The sequence below is a fragment of the Capra hircus genome, chromosome 13 (assembly GCF_001704415.2).
Source record: "Capra hircus breed San Clemente chromosome 13, ASM170441v1, whole genome shotgun sequence".
NCBI classification, from domain to species: Eukaryota; Metazoa; Chordata; class Mammalia; order Artiodactyla; family Bovidae; genus Capra; species Capra hircus.
This window is the reverse complement of record NC_030820.1, coordinates 61,565,099-61,581,856: the sequence shown is the minus strand read 5'-3', so window position 1 is coordinate 61,581,856 and position 16,758 is coordinate 61,565,099.

The window sequence follows — 16,758 nt, the reverse complement described above, 5'->3', positions numbered from 1 at the left end:
ACTGAGGCTGCTAGCACTGAGAGGTTTCTGGAAAAAGAAAAAAAAAGGGGGGGGCCTCCCAGTTCAGCTTGAGACAATCTCTGGGGAACAGAGACAGAGGCAAATGCTGAAAGAGTGGACATCTCCCCCAAAAGATACAGCTGGGTGTCCAAAGGATCCTGGGCATAAAGACACTCCGACGCTGGAGAATCTCTGGTTTAAGTTACCAGCAGCTTCTGGTTCAGGGCAGAGAGCACAGCTGGCTTTCGAGGAAGCCCCCTCCTTCATCCTGGAAAAGACACTCTGGCTAGAGGTGAGGATCAAGGGGTGTGTATGTAGTTATGAAACCCTGACACCTCGAGGATGGTCCGAGAGCCTCAGAGTGACAGGCATGTATCCAGCAGGTCGTGTGGGTCGAGGTGCAGACTGCCCTGCGCCTCACAAGCCCTCTGTGTCTGGGGAAGATAGGGTTTCTCATTCAAGCCCAGCTCCCCGGAATGGGAATCAGACTGCAGGTGCTGAGACAATCTGACTGGTCCCTCAAGCCCCTCACTGAGATCACAATTTTCGTGGCTAAGGGTCAGAAGCCAATGCACGTTGGGTCAGCGGGAGAGGGTAGCCACCCCCTGCTCTTCCTTCCAACTCCCCCGCTCCAGAACAGGGCTGTCAGACAAGCCTGGGGAGGTTAACCTAGGGCAGAGGCCAGGACTCAGAGGAGGAGGGAAGTGGTGGCTGCCTCTGGGCTTCAGACCCCCACAGCTCGTTCTCTGGGGCAGGAGGCATGGTGGCTCATCTCTGCCTGGGTGATAGGAGCCCAAGGACAGAGAAAGGCTTGAACTTCAGCTGTACCCTTGACCCTCAAGCCTGCAGACACTAGGTCTGTACGGGCCGTGCTCCTGGAAGAGACTGGGCCCAGGCCCGAGGTAGCCATGGGCCTAATCGGAAGGGACCCCACCCAGGCCTGACCAAGGCGCCTTCTCAGGTTGTGGGGACACGGGGTGGCCACCTTCAGGGGCATCGGCTTTGCCGGCTCCTTGTCTCTGTGCTGTCTCATCACTGGAGGCGCCGACATCAGGTTCCGCCGCAGGTTGGCATCGACCGTGGCCCTCGCGCTGAGGCCCGGGGGCTGTGGGTGCAGTTTGTAAGCCCACTTCTCCTGCTCAACACAGGGCTTGCTGGGCCTGTGGCTATCGAACACACAGCCGTCCACATCCTTCACCTGTGCATGGGAGGGAGCCCCGTGAGAAATTGTCGCATCCCAGATGGAAGGGAGGCCACCCCGCCCAACGCCAACACCACGGGGCCCTCCGGGTGCATTGGGCTTGCTTCCCAGAAACCCTATACCCTTAACGGCATCGAACCAGAGCTTAGAAGCCTGTCCCTGGGGCACCCACAGGCAGGGGACAGTGCCCAGGAAGGACTCAGTCTCCCCATCTGTAAGTGGACAGTGCTTCCCAAGTATTTTTGAGGTAGTTTTTAGTCTGAAGGGAAACTCTAAAGTGTGAAATAGACAAAAAGCTGAAGCGTTCTAGACAAGCTGCTGTAATAGCCTCCAAGCCTCTCTCCACAAGTTTTGAAAACTACTGGACAGGGTGACCCCGAAGGCCCCTTCCAGCTTTAATCTGCAAAGATACAGTCATTCGGAGACTGTGGGGGCTTTCCAAGTCCTATCAAGAGCCCAGTGAGCCCAGAGCAGTAATCTGTAGTAGCAATGGGTCAACGTGAGCCACCTTCAAGGAGACAGTAATCTTCTCGGGAGAACAGGACTAGAGCCACAAGGCTCCGGAGTCAGACAGCCTGGATTCGGATCTATTACTCGATGGCTGTGTGACCTCAGGAGAGATACTTAACCTCTCTGTGACTCTTTCCTTATCTGTCAAATGAGAATAATTATAAGAACTACCACCTACCTCCCTAGCTCCCAGACTCCTTCAGAACAAGTCGCCATCACTCCCTTCCACCTCCCTGACCCACCCCCAGCCCTACATGGTTCTGGCCCACAGCTGAGAGAGCACGAAGAGGACAGCATGTTTCTGCTGACCATACCCTCTTGGGTAGCAAGGGCAAGGGGCTCTGAGAGGCGTTGAAATTGAGGATGGGCCTGAAGGTGCTGATGTTCCAGAACAGGATGTCCCCGTTGTAGGAGGAGGTGGCGATGAACTGGTTCTGGTACTTGGCCATGCTCAGGACATCCTCCGTGTGGAAGGTCTGCCAGTGGTAGCATAAGAGCACTGGCTTGATCTTGTGGAACCTGCACACGTGCCCGGAGGCAGGAGGGGGGAGCGCTCAGCCTTATTGGTATCCTGGGAGAAGAGCATCCAAGCCTCTAGGATTCCAAGCACTGACCCAGAGGAGGACCCCTCCAGAGGAGGCGTAGAGCAGAGCTGGAGTTCTGCCCTGCTGACTGCATCAACTGAGCATCTGCTATGTGCCTGCTGTAAAGGCCTGGTCCTAGGGGCTTCACATACGCTAGTCTTACAGATTTGTCCCATTCAGACACCTGAGTAAGACCTCAGGCTGAAAGAAGGGAAAACAATGACGCTAGAAAGGCTCTCTGAAGAGGACAGGACCCTACACTTGCCATTCCTCTGCCTATAATATTGCTCCTGTCCCCAGCCCCTCACTGCTTCACTAAGACCTCTCCTGCCCACTCTTCAGATCCCACTCCACCCATGATGCCTCAGATGACTCTTTTCTGATGGCCCCTGACTCCAGATCAGATTCTGTCCCCTCCCCATAGAAACCTGTATTTTTTTTTCATAGCACTGAACAGACCATCATTACAAATTAAGTTATTTGATTAGTGTCTGAGTCTCAGGAGGATGGAGACTTCATGTTCTTGCTTATATCCATTCCCAGCACCTAGTACAAAGTCTATTGGCCTCATGGAGTGATAAATAAGTAGATAGATGAGGGGACGAAGCAGTAAACCTCGCCCTGCACTAACTTCCTGCTTGGTGTTCCAGCCGCCAGCAAAGTTAGGGATGGAGGGGCCCATCTTTAGAGAGAGGGGCCAGCTGCCCACACCTCCCATGGGCGCCCTGGCTGCTGGCAGTGATTTCCTCACTCAGGCATGTCCGACTCTTAGCAACCCTGTGGACTGTAGCCCGCCAGGCTCCTCTGTCCACGGAATTCTCTAGGCGAGAATTCTGGAGTGGGTTGCCATTTCCTTCTCCAGAGGATCTTCCCGTCCAAGGGATTGAACTCGGGTCTCCTACGTTGCAGGCAGATTCTTTACTGTCAGCCAAATAAGGGAAGCCCTGCGCCCTGGTTACTCACGTGTAATAAGTGATTCTCTTACTCCATCCAGTTGTGTAGAACACTTTGTTCATGTGGACAATCCCACTAATCTATTGAAGAGGAAAGGAAACTGAACTCTAAGGTACCTCAGAGAAAATGGCCCCAGGCCCCAAATGTCTTCCTAACCATACCAAGCAGGAAATCCAAACTCTCCATGATGATGAGACTTTCCCTAGCGGTGAAACCACCATATTTTTTTTCAGAGTGCTCTCACAGCCCATTATCCACGTGATGGACTTGGAGGTGGCAGATTGGGTAAGTGTCCATGTCCATCTTATAGGGGACAGGAGGGAAGCCAAGGTCAAGCCTGGCTAAGGTCACACAACTGAGTCATAGGATCTGGACCAGTCCCTAATCCCTGGCTTCTTGGCCAAGTGCTCCTTCTGAGTTTCTTAAAGAACTGTGTCACAAGTTTGTAATAGGCTCAAGTCTCAAAGAGGAACGGCTGGCTTTGCACTTTGCCCACAGCTCTTCCTCATAACCCTGGCGGGCATTTCCCAAACAGGGGCATGGGTGGCTCTGAATCACATGGCCCCGCTGCCAACAATGCCACCTGAAGGCCTAAGATGCAGGCTGTCTGTGTGCTCAGCGGCTCAGTCATGTCTCTGCGACACCGTGGACCGCAGCTCACCAGGCTCCTCTGCCCATGAAATTCCCCAAGCAATAGAATACTGGAGTAGTTTGCCATTTTCTATTTCAGGGGATCTTCCTGACCCAGGGATCAAACCCACTGACTCAGGACCTCCTGCCGCTACTGCTGCTGCTAAGTCGCTTCAGTCGTGTCCGACTCTGTGCGACCCCATAGACGGCAGCCGGCCAGGCTCCCCCGTCCCCGGGATTCTCCAGGCAAGAACACTGGAGTGGGTTGCCATTTCCTTCTCCAATGCATGAAAGTGAAAAGTGAAAGTGAAGTCGCTCAGTCGTGTCCGACTCTCCGCGACCCCATGGACTGCAGCCTACCAGGCTCCTCCATCCATGGGATTTTCCAGGCAAGAGCACTGGAGTGGGGTGCCACTGAGTCTCCTGCATTGGCAGGTGGATGCCTTACCACCGGAGCCACCTGGGAAAATCCTCCCAAGATATAAGATGAGAAGTGCTAACACACTAACAGAGCAAGAGTAGCTGACATCTGAAGAACATCTGTGGAGGACAGGCCCTATTATCTATTGATTTCATTTATTTAAAGATTTTTTAGTGTGGACCACTTTTTATCTTTATTGAATTTGCTGCCATATTGCTTCTGTTTTATGTGTTGGGTGTTTTTGGCCTCAAGGCACGTGGGATCTTGCCTCCCCGACCAAGGATCAAACCCCCACCCCCTGCAATGGAAGGTGAAGTCTTAACCACTGGACCTTCAGGGAAGTCTCAACTATCTTCATTTTATGCACAAAGGCTCAGGGAGGCACAAAGCCAGGGAGTCTGTGTGCACAGCCTTTCAGGGAGACATGAGAAATAGCACGTGCTGGGGGTCACAGGAGCTGTGAGGGGCCCCCAGGGCCCCCTGTGGGCCAGACTGACCTCTAACTGGTCCGCGTTGGGGAAGGTCAGCAGGCATTCGCCAACGCTGTAGTTCCACATCTTCACGGTGCCATCACGCAGGCCCGTGAGCAGACACCCCTCTGACTCATCCAGGGACATGGCGGTCAGCTCCACTTGCTGGTCACCCGTCACTGAGAACTCCATCAGCTTCCTGCCCGTCACGGCCTCCCACACACTCACCATGCCGCTCAGACAGCCGCTCACCACCTGTGGGGGAGCACACAGCCGGGGCTCCTGGGGAGGGGAAGGCCCCCACTCCCAAGGGCAGCCGCCAGCTGGCATGACTGCTGGTAGCCCAGCCACCACTCAGTGTACCGAGAAGACAGGCGCTCTGGGCCCTCCTGCTGCAGGACAACCCACTCTCGAAAACAGGCCTTCCTCTGCCCTCTGCAAACTGGCGCAGTTCTTTTAGAAGGAACCACTTTGGTAAAAATCCCCTTTAACTCTGAAATGGAATTTATCAGAATCTTTCCAGAGAAAATCATATCGAATGCAGAAAAGACACTTACTGAAAAAGCATTAACATGGAGGATAGGAAAAAAAACAACAGCCCTCTAAGCAGGGAAATGTTGGGTAAAGATAGGTCACCCCACCTGAAGCAACATCACGACTGTGACGATGAAACAGCAACAGGGGATGTTCCTTCAGACTAACCTTCCCATTGAGAACATCTAGAAAAGCTGGATAAGGGGGATTTTTTTTAAACTGGTTAAGGGCATTGAGGAGCCCTAAGGTATGAGGCATGGTGGTGCCAGGAGCCAGAACGAGAGGGAAACCCAGCGAGGTAAGTGCTGACCTCCCACTGCCAAGGCCACGTTGCAGCAGACAGAGCCGCCCTACCCAGAGCCCCGGCCAGGAAATGGGAACCAGTGGGAGGGGGCAGAGGGCCCAGGAGCCCCTGCTGTCCCCACACTTCAGAATCTGCCTGCCTAGTTGCTCTGCCCAATGCAGAGATCTCTGCTCAGGACCACAGCCTGGGCCTCCCTCCCCTTCCATTACAAAGCTGAACCATAGTTTCCCTGGAAATGACCTCCAGGAGCAACACCCACCCCAGGATCTTCAAAGAGCAGCCCACACCCCGTCACACACAGTGGAAAGAAGGTTGTCCAGAACTGACCTGGGGTGGTAGCCAGGGGCACACAGGCTCAAAGGAGTTTGGCGACCCAGTGGCCACTTGGTGGAGCTCCGGTCTCCCCCAGGGCAACTCCTGTGCAAGACAGCTGTCGCCGACCTCCCGCTGCCCCGTACCACCACCCAAGCTCTGAGAGTCCTGCCCCATCCCGCCCCCTGTGCCTGCTGCCAGCCCTAGAGATAAGCTGCTGCCCACTGACCTGCTTGAAAACCTTGCTGTAGAGGACGGCGCACAGGGGCGTGCTGTGAGTCGTGGTCTTCTCCTCTGCTCTCCCAGGCCCCTGTGTCTCCAGGTACCCTTTCAGGATTCCAATCTGTAGGGGAGGAGCGGCAGACAGTTGGGCAGTCAGAAGGGCACACTGTCAGTGACTGGCCCCAGGGAGAAACTTCCAGTAAACCAAGACACCAAGACATCCTCAACCGTGTGCAGGCTTGCTGACACCTCACCCCAACTCCATGCCCCTACTTCCTGAGATCAGAGCTTCCAACCCTAGAGCTCCTACAACCCCAAAGCACAAGTCCAAGTCCCTTTTATAACTTCTGAAAAGCATAAGGCCTCGATCCGGTGTCCCCTCATCCAGGAAGCCGTCCCTGACTGCCTTAGCCTCCAGCCAGGCTCAGGATCCTTTCTCTGTGCTCGGTGAGGCACCCAGCACACATCCGCATCACAACGCACAGCATTTCCTATTAAAATTATCTGTTATGCTACTCCCCCATGAGTTCCTTGAGGGGTGGGCCAGTGCCTGATTAATATACTCTCTGCTTTGAAATGGATTTCAAAGGTCTGTTGAATTCAACAAGTGCTGACAGCCGTCCTGACACTCAGCAGAGGGGAAGGAACCCACCAACTCCCTTCTCAGGACACCTGCCATCTGGGAGAGTCAGCCAAGGGCACAAGGACACTGAGGGTGTGACCTGGCCAACAGAGGGAAGAAGAGCCATGTAGAGCCACCACTTCCTCTCAACCACAGATGACACCCTCCTCTCCCTTTCTGGATCGAACCTCTTCTACTGGCTGCCAAGCATCCCTGGAGCCCCCTAACCTCCATCTTGTCACAGTGCCACCCCCGACCACTGGCACCCTGGACAGTCAGCCCCTTGTGCTCCTCCCAGGCTGTCCCATCCTGAGGGGTTCAGGGCAGACCTCCCATGGACACCAGCTAAGTCACGGCTCACAGGCAGGCTTCATGGCAGGTTCCCCCAGGTTCTCTCCTTCAGAGGGACTGCTCGGGTGTGGGTGTGGGCCCTGCCCTCTTGGGGCTCATGATTTGGCAGGAAAGACAGTCACGTTACCATAACAGGACACAGTCGTAAGGGCTGTGATCCAGGGCAGGCAAGGGAGCTTGGAGCAAAGGCTTCCAACCTAGCCTGGGGGTCAAGGTGGGCTTCCAGAAGGAGGGACTGGAGGGGGCAAAGGTCAAGAGAGCAGCAAGAGCAACATAGAGGGTGACCACTGGGGGCCTAGAAACAGTCCTCCAGGAAATCGCAGGCGACAGCGCTTTGAGGGCCAGGCCGCAGAGCCCAGCAGCTTTGTCCTCACGGCATACGGCAGTCTCGGTCAGGACAGGGTGTGGCCGCCCCTCGGCGTCCCGTGGGTCAGCAGGCACGGCCCCTCCCCTCCTCGTGCAGCCGTGGCCCGCCTCCCTCCTGCGCAGCACTCACTGAATAGGTGCTGCAGATGAGCGAGTTGTCCTCCTTGTGGAAGTAGATGCTGGTGATGGGGCAGTGTCCCAGGGCAAAATGCTTCCCGCAAAAGGACTGAAGACACTGGTAGTCTTGCATGTCCCACACGCGAATATTCTGGGGGTGGGAATCAGCGGAGAGGTCAAGAGTGGGTTCTCAGGGGTGCAGCTGGCCCGAGGCCTGGGGGCGCTCCTGGGAGCACAGCCACTGCGCTAAGTCACTGCCACAGACCAAAGCCTATGACAGAGACACCGTGCATGTGGGCTTAGCTGCTCAGTCACATCTGACTCTTTGCGACCCCTGGACTGTAGCCTGCCAGGTGCCCCTGTCCATTGGATGTCCCAGGTAAGAATACTGGCGTGGATTGCCATGCCTTCCTCTATGGGCTCTTCCCTATCTAGGGATCGAACCCACATCCCTTACATCTCCTGCATTGGCAGGCAGGTTCTTTACCACTAGCTCCACCTGGGAAGCCCAGAGACATCATTCAGTTCAGGTTCAGTTCAGTCGCTCAGTTCAGTTGTTCAGTCGTGTCTGACTCTTTGCAACCCCATGGACTGCAGCACGCCAGGCTTCCCTGCCCACCACCAACTCCCGAAGTTTATTCAAACTCATGTCCATTGAGTCAATGATGCCATCCAACCATCTCATCCTCTGTCGTCCCCTTCTCCTCCTGCCTTCAATCATTCCCAGCATCAGGGTCTCTTCAAATGAGTCAGTTCTTTGCATCAGGTGGCCAAAGTATTGGAGTTTCAGCCTCAGCATCAGTCCTTACCTATGGTCACATGAGGCAACCGAGCCATACACACTACTCCCAATCTCCTCTTCCCAAGGCATCTACCCTGCCTGAGGACCTGCTGCTCATTAGCCGAGGATGGAGACCTCACCAGGCAGCCCGTGCCTCCCCAGACACTCAGCTCCCGCCCCAGCCTCCCTCCAGTAAAGCCAGGCGAGGCACAGACAGAACTGCCAACTTAGTTGCCCAAAAGGCCAGCCTGTCCCCCGGGTTCCTCCCAGGTTGAGGAAGTGTCCCCAGAGGGGCCCGTGGAAGTCCCTGCGGGACACTCCTCACCCAGGGGCATCGGCACCAACTGGACAGGGCAGGGGCTTGAATCCACAGACCCCATCCACATCCTGGCTCTGCTCATCGCTGACTGTGAGCGTCTGTTTCTGTCTCCCCACCCCTCCAGTCTCAGAGTCTTCATCAGAGGGGGCAATGCCCAGCTCCCGGCACTGCCAAAAGCATTCCAGACAATAACAAGTGTGGGGTGTGCTGGGGAGCATGTCCTGGTGACCCAAGGGCCCTGCCCGCTCCTGACCTACCGAGTCCCAGAAGACACAACCTTTTCCCCTGCAGAAAGACCCCTGGGACTGTTGATGTGCAATCCCCCGTAGGTGGGGAGAGATCCTGAACCCATAGCTCAGAGGGGCAGAGTAATGGGCCTGAGCAGAGGAGCTCGGGCGTTTGAGGAAGGTCCGCTCCGGCCCTGACTGCCAGGGCAGCCAAGAGAGGTCACTGGGAGAGCTGAGAGCAGCAAGTCTGGGTCTGGGGGAGGGGAAAGGCTCACCTGTGTTGTACACCTACTATGTGTCAGTCAGGCCACTGCTCCTTTACCACCTGCCCTCCTCTAAATCACTCAACAGCCATTCTCTGGATGAGGAGACTGAGACCCAGCTAAGCGAAGGGCCCTGCCCAGGACCACAAACTCAGTAGCCAGGCTGGGCTACACGGAAAGCAGCTCTAGTGGGCTGCTCAGAGCTGGGCTCAGGCTTCTACTGTGGTGGGGGGTGAGGTGGTCAGAGACCCATGGTGCCACCTGGGGTGCCCCTCTCTAGGCCTTTGGGCACGGGTGGGACCATGGGCAGGGAGGTCCCACCACTCCTTGAGCCTCAGGCTCCTGCCAACTGGCAGCCCCCTGGCTGGCTGAGCTAGCTCATTATCCATGGGCCAGCATCTTTGGGAAACGGGAACTTATGGGTCAGGGGGCGTCAGGGCTGGGCTCCCCCAGGCTGACACCTTGTCCTTGGAGACGCTGAAGAGGATGCTGCTGCCCTTGCTGTTCACAACGACGTGTGTCACTGAAGTCTGATGCCCCTTCATCAGCCACACGGGCTTTCTTGAGAAGAAGGGGTTCCACAGGCGGATGAGAGGGTCATAGCCGCCAGTCACTGGAGTTGAAAACCGGGTATCAGCCACTAGGGGCTTGTGCTGGGACCTTGTCCTGGACAGGCCTCGGACTCCAGCCAGACGACAGCTGCTGTTACGACCCATCCCTGCCCTCCCTACCCCATCCCCTCCACCACGAAGCCAAGCAAGCCCGTGTCACCACTCCACCCCAGGTACCCATGAGTGGGCACCGGAGTGGCCAGAGGCCAGATGCCACGAGGCCTCTCACTCAACTCTGATAGTTCCCACACCCTCAGCAGCCCTCACCCTAGTTCTGCCAGACCAGCACCTTCCACGTGATACAAAGGTTGCTTACCCAGGACGTTCTTGTCTGGGCAGTAATCGAAGCAAAGAATCCCTTTTCTCAAATTCAGCACTGACACCCTACAACAGCAAAGGAGGCAGGCTGGGACCAGTGGCCTCGGGAGAGCTTCTGAGCCTGGGGTGGGAGGAGCTGGAGGCAGGGCCACGGGGGGTGGGGGTACAGGGACGAGTCATTACCTCTCCATCCAAGGAGAGGAGCAGTCCCTGGGACCCTGCCCTGGGCTAGCCCAGCAGCCCCCAGCTCATCAGGCACCAGCAGCGCCTAGAAGAGACGCCCACCCTCGCCTGCCTGTGAAGGTGAGAGCAGCCCCCAGAGCAGGAGACTGAACTCCATCGGCACCTTCACTCTCCTGGGATGAGGGTCCTCCCACCCAGGATGCAAAGCAAAGGGCAGGGGAGGGGAGGGCCCCCAAAGGCTGCGGGTAGAAAATAAAGTTCCTGCTGCCTCCCGGTCCCTGTGCAGGGTGCTGTCTTGTGAGTCACCGGGACCCTCACACAACCCTGCAGACTGTCAGCAGCCACGATGAGGGAGCTTGGCCAAGGGCAGGGGCCGGGGGGGACGGGGTTTCGGAATTAAAACCCAGCATGAGCGTAACAGGAAGAGGCAGGAGGCTCAGAACGAGAGCCCCAGGAAAGGAAGAGGTGCAGTAGGACTGGAGGGTAGGGGGGTTCAGAGGGGTGCTCAGGAGGGCATGTCGGCCCAGGGAGGGGTTCCAGGAAGGTCAGGGAGAAAGTCAAGCCCAGTGGCCTCACAGGCCCCAGGGCCCTAGAAGCTCTGTGCCTTTGTGCGTGCTGTTCCCTCAGGTCCACACATCCTGCCCCACCAACTCTTTCTACTCAAACTCTCCCTTCAAAACTCAACTCCAGGCCTTCACTGGTGGCTCAGTGGGTAAGAATCATCCTGACAACCCAGGGGATACGGGTCGATCCCCAGTCCAGGAAGATTCCACGTGCTGTGGAGCGACTAAGCCACAACTACTGACCCATGTGCTGCAACTGCTGAAGCCCGTGTACCTACAGCTTGTACTCTGCAATAAGAAAGGCCCCTGCAACGAGGTGCTCCCACACTGCAGTGAAGAGTAGCCCCCACTCACAGCAACTAGAGAAAGCCCGCACGTCGCAACGAAGACCCAGCACAGCCATAAGTAAATAAACTCAACTCCAGCATGTTCTCAACCAGACTTGGCCCTGAACTGCTCCTCTGCCACTACCCGGGGGGCTAAGCCTGGTTATCACCATAGAGGCTCTCTCTCCTGAATTCCCACTATTCAGCCGAGCCCCAAATTCTCTTTGCCCACATCCCACCAGGGCCCAGGCCCGTTCACTTCGGTATCAGCCTCCTGGGATGGGGGCTCTTAACCTCCTGCCTTTTTCCCACTTCTCTGTGCTCCCCACTCCACAGCCAGAAGGCTTCCTCTAAAACTCAAAAGTTCAAGAAAAGCATATGAAATATCTATGTTGTCAAACCAGATATGTCTCCCTCCACACTGAATGTGTGCAAAGAAATATTCTGGAAGAACTGTCACAAAATGTTACTAGAAACTATTTCAGGCTGATTCACCCATCTGTTCAACGAAGGTTTCCCAGTTCCTATGCCCTTCCAGGATGAGCAGGCAGGATGCTCCTGCCTTCACTGGAGCTTCCCTTCTAGAGGAAAACCACCTGAGCGAGCAAAGAATAGAGAGACAAGGAAATGGGCATGTACTCATCATGGCAAGTCCTGCCGGGAAATAAACAGACCGCTGAAGGAGACCAGGTCTGCAGGAGACTTCTGTGTGGAGAAGAGATTGGAAGGTCAGGGTGCAACTCAGGGAAGAAGGCCACAAGGCCACTCCAGAGGCAGAATTTGGGTTGACAGTGCCGGCCCCACCTGCAGAGGCCGTGCCCCAAGAGGGCATCACCTAACTCACTGGAAAAGACCCTGATGGTGGGAAAGATCAAAGGCAGGAGGAGAAGAGGATGACAGAGGATGAGATGATTGGAAGGCATCACGGACTCAATGGACATGAGTCTGAGCAAGTTCCAGGAGTGGGTGATGGGCAGGGAAGCCTGGCGTGCTTCCCTGGCGGGGGCTCGCAGCCTTAGACACAACTGAGAGACTGAACAAGAGCAGTCAGTGGTGCCCCCTGCTGGCCAGGGCGTGTACTGCACTCACACATGAAGAAACGGGGTATGTGTACAGGTGTATAGCTATACATTCTGCAACCCACCCCTAAAATAAATCCTGATGTCCACTCCTGGCGGACTCCAGGCCACTATCGTATGCGCCCTGAGTTAATACAACGGCGTCCTTACTGGTGTCCTTATTTCCCCTCCTGCGCATACACGGCTTCCCTTTTAGCTCAGTCGGTAAAGAATCTGCCTGCAATGAAGGAGACTCGGGTTCAATTCCTGGGTCAGGAAGATCCCCTGGAGAAGGAAACAGCAACCCACTCCAGTATTCTTGCCTAGAGAATCCCATGAACAGAGGAGCCTGGCAGGCTGCAGTCTACGGGTTCACAAGAGTTGGACACGACTTAGCGACCACCACTCGCAACAGAGCGGCCAGAAAGATGCTCCGCGTGTCAGACCACACCATTCCTCTGCTCAGAACCGTCCTACAACCCTGCCCATATCTAATTCCAAATAGTAACGACAAGATGTTTTTGAGACACTTGGGTAAAGATTAACTTGGATAGCACTAGGAATATTAAAGTGTTAGTTGCTCAGTTGTGTCCAACTCTTTGCAACCCCATGGACTGTAGCCCACCAGGCTCCTCTGTCTATGAGATTTTCCAGGCAAGAATACTGGAGTGGGTAGCCATTCCCTTCTTAAGGGGACTCTTCTCAATCTAGGCATCAAACTTTGAAAGCATTATACTATTTCTCTATTTCTATAAAATCTTTCATAAAAGGAAAAATGTTTCAAAAACAAAAAAACAGGCAGAGAGGAGCAATGCAAAGGCCTGGGGGCAGGAACATGCTTGAACCACGAGGGCGCCAGTGTGGCTGGAGTGGGAAGGCAACAGGGCCAGCCACCGAGGCCCTCGTGGGCACAAAGCAGTAATCCCTGTGACAGCCTCCTCCCACTGAGACCCAATAAAACAAGAAGCTGAATGAGAGACATGTCACCAACATGAGGTAATACTCCCACCAAATCAGAGGAACCAAACCGACAAGTCAGCTCCAAGCAAAATGCCACCACACCACTCCACTCAAAGCACAAAAAGCAAGATGGAAGCCTCCCCACCGCCTCAGGCATATGCTCCCCTCCTCCAGCCTAGAGTTAGCTCCAGGACTTGAGGATTGGATGAGGGAACAGGGAAGGGGAGGGGGCCCAACAAGATTCCAGATTCATTTATGTTTGAATCTTCTTTACATATATACATATACCTGTATGACTAACAGTTGATTTTATTTTCTTGGCTGCACATGCAGCTTGTGGGATCTTAGCTGTCCAATCATGGATGAAAGCTGGGCCCTCAGCAGTGAAATCGTGGAACCCTAACCACTGAACCACCAGGGAATTCCTAACAGTTGATTTTCAAAAAATTAAAAAAGACAACAGAAGAAAATATTCCCTCTGGGGTAAAGGAATCAAACAAGAAGGAAATATATTAGAACCATTTCCAAAGAATTAGTGTGGCCAGCTACAGGCCATGCAGGGCACTCAGTCACGTAAGCCTTGAGGTAAGTGAAGGGCTGTTGTCCCCTTTGAGAACAGGAGGAAACTGAGGTTCACAGAAGTAAAGCAACTCACGTTCATCCCTTCACTCAGAAAACATTTTTCTGACTGTCTCATACTATGCGCCAGCCTTTGTGCTGAACTTTGTGTATAGACTGGTGGATAAAAGAGACCTTATATTTTTGCTGCTGGTGGCAATGCCAGAATGATTAAAACCAGACTCCGTAAAAGTTCTCATCACGGGAAAGGAAAAAAGAAATGTGTAACTGTGTGCAGTGATAGATGTTAACTAGACTTACTGTGATCCTTTCACAACACATGTGTGTTAGTCGCTCAGTCACGTGTGACTCTTTGGGACCCCACAGACTGCAGCCCGCCAGGCTCCTCTGTCCGTGGGATTCTCCAGGCAAGAATACTGGAGTGGGTTGCCATGCCCTCCTCCAGGGGATCTTCCCAACCCAGGAGTCGGGAACCCAGGTCTCCCACATTGCAGGTGGATTCTTTGCTGACTGAATCCCCAGGGGAGCCCTCACAAATTATATGAGTATCAAGTCATTCTATTGCACACCTGAAACTTAATATAATATTTTATGTCAATTTTCAAAACTGACAATCTCAATTTTAAAAAATGAAAAACAGACTCCAGAGCCCATATTCCAACCACCACAGCCCACTGTCGGCTCTCAGGACACACAGTGATTCTTTGTACCCAGCCTGATCCACAGGCCTCGGTACTGCCCACAGGAGATGCCACTGTCCTGGAGGAAGGCCACCTCTCAGCAGGGACGGCCACATGTGGCTGAAGCGAAGCTGGCATCCCAGAGTCTGTGTCACCACCCACCCTCTCCCAGACCCACCGCCTCCACCTGGAGATGGGTGCCCCTTACTTGAGGCTGTCTGGGACTTTGGATGGCAACACTGTCAGCACCAGAGAGGACTTGTCAATGGCTGAACAGGAGGCCACCAGGTTCAGCTGGGGGATGAACTTGACCTGTTGGCACCAGTTGAGGTGGAGAGCCTGGAAAGAGAGCGATGGCGGTAGAAGACCCAACCCAAGCACAGTCGTCCAGGCCCAGCCCCGCCTTGTCCAGGCCCAGCTCCCAGCAAGCGGCAGGTACCAGAGGCTGGCAGGGCCAGGAGATCCCGCGTCTAGTGCTAGTGATGAAGGCTCTGGCACAGTGCTCCAGCTAATGTGGAGCACAGTCCTAGCCCAGGTAATATGACCAGGACAGTATGGCCGCCAGTTGTCAATGGAACAGGTGAGAAGCACTGAAATCTCCTGTCACGTGAACTCTTGTTTATAGATCAGAGGACAGGCTAGGTCCAGTGCATACTAACACCATTCTCTGTGGCCCCATCCCAAGGTGGGAGGCAGGATGGATCCAGGTCGGCCTAGTCCACAGTCCCTGCCATCCACCCTCATTCCTAGTTGACAGGGAGCCAGCGCTTCCCGGCTCCCCCACACCCTCCTCGTGTTTGTCAGGACGAGGTATGCGGAACATGAGGATGTTATCTGGTGCAACTTGGGTGGAAAAAAGGCTGCAACCCACAGGCCTAGGGCATGGCCTGGCTGGATGCACTCTGAGGTCTGGCCCCATGCTTGGCCTTCCAGTCGGGAGATTTTCCTTTCCAGGACAAGAATGGACAAGGTGACTGGAGGGGTCGTCAGGCACTGAGCTGGGTTTCATGTGCGCTGTTTCACCAAGTGCCTGTCACGGTGAGGGCTGGAGGATGATTTGATTACCAATGGCTGACGAAGCGATCAGCCATGCCTATGTAATGAAGCTACCGTAGACACCCAAAAGGACGGGATTCAGTAAGCTTCTGGGCTGGAGAACACGTGCAGGGAGAGTGGGGGCCCAGACAGGGATGGCAGCTCCACGCCCCCTTCTGCCGTGCCTTCTGCATCTCTGCCATCTGGCTGTTCCTAAATTACATGTTTTTATTTAAATTAAAAAAAAAAAGTAATCTAGTGAAGTAAAACGTTTCTCCAAGTTCTGTGAGCTACTCTGGCAAATTAATCAAACCCAAGGAGGGGGGTCATGGAAACCTCATTTATGCCAGTGGGTCAGAAGCACGGGTGACAACCTGAACTTGCACTTGGCATTGGAAGTGGAGGGTAGTCTCGTGGGACCCTTAACCCGCAGGGTCTGATGCTATCTTTGGGTAGACAGTGTTAGGATTGAGCTGAATTGTAGGAAAGCCAGCTCATGTCAAAGAACAGCTCAGAGGTATGGGAGAAAAACAATCATTGTGACAGGCACCGCAATCCTATATGCCAGGGGGTACCCAACCTCCAGGATCTAATGCCTGATGAGCTGAGGTGGAGCTGATGTAATAATAACAGAAACAAGGTGCACAATAAATGTAATGTGCTTGAATCACCCTGAAACCATCCCCCACCCCAGTCAATGGAGAAACTGTCTTCCATGAATCATTCCCTCATGCCAGGTTGGGGACCTCTGCTATAAGCGCTGCAGTGAAGGGATGAAGGCAGAGGTGGATGGCAAGCAAGGCTGTGCTAGGCTGGCTGGTTGGGACCCAGAGGAAGTCGAGGGGTGCGTACGGCAAGTAGGGTGAGAGCACAGCAGCCTAAAGGAATGGCACGTGTCAAGGCCCTGCAGTGCCAAGGGCTTCACACTCAGAGAGCAGCAGTTCGCTGGCATTTCTGTGGCAGAGTGAGGAGAAGCAAGGCAGAAAGCAGGACCAGAAACAAGCCAGGGGCCAGAGCCCTTCCTGTCCTGATTGTCGTGGGGTGCACTTGAGACTTTGTTCAAACAGGACAGCTACTGGGATTTTGAGCAAAGGAGTGACCTGACGGTATTTCTAGCTCATCATTCTTGAAGTTGCTGAATGCAGAAGCACCATGTAGAAAAAGGAATTGGGCAATGGTGAGAAGCCACCCAGGAGGGGGCGTGTCTGAGCAAGGAAGGTGGTGAGAGAGACCAGCCTCGCCTGGGGATTCTGCAGA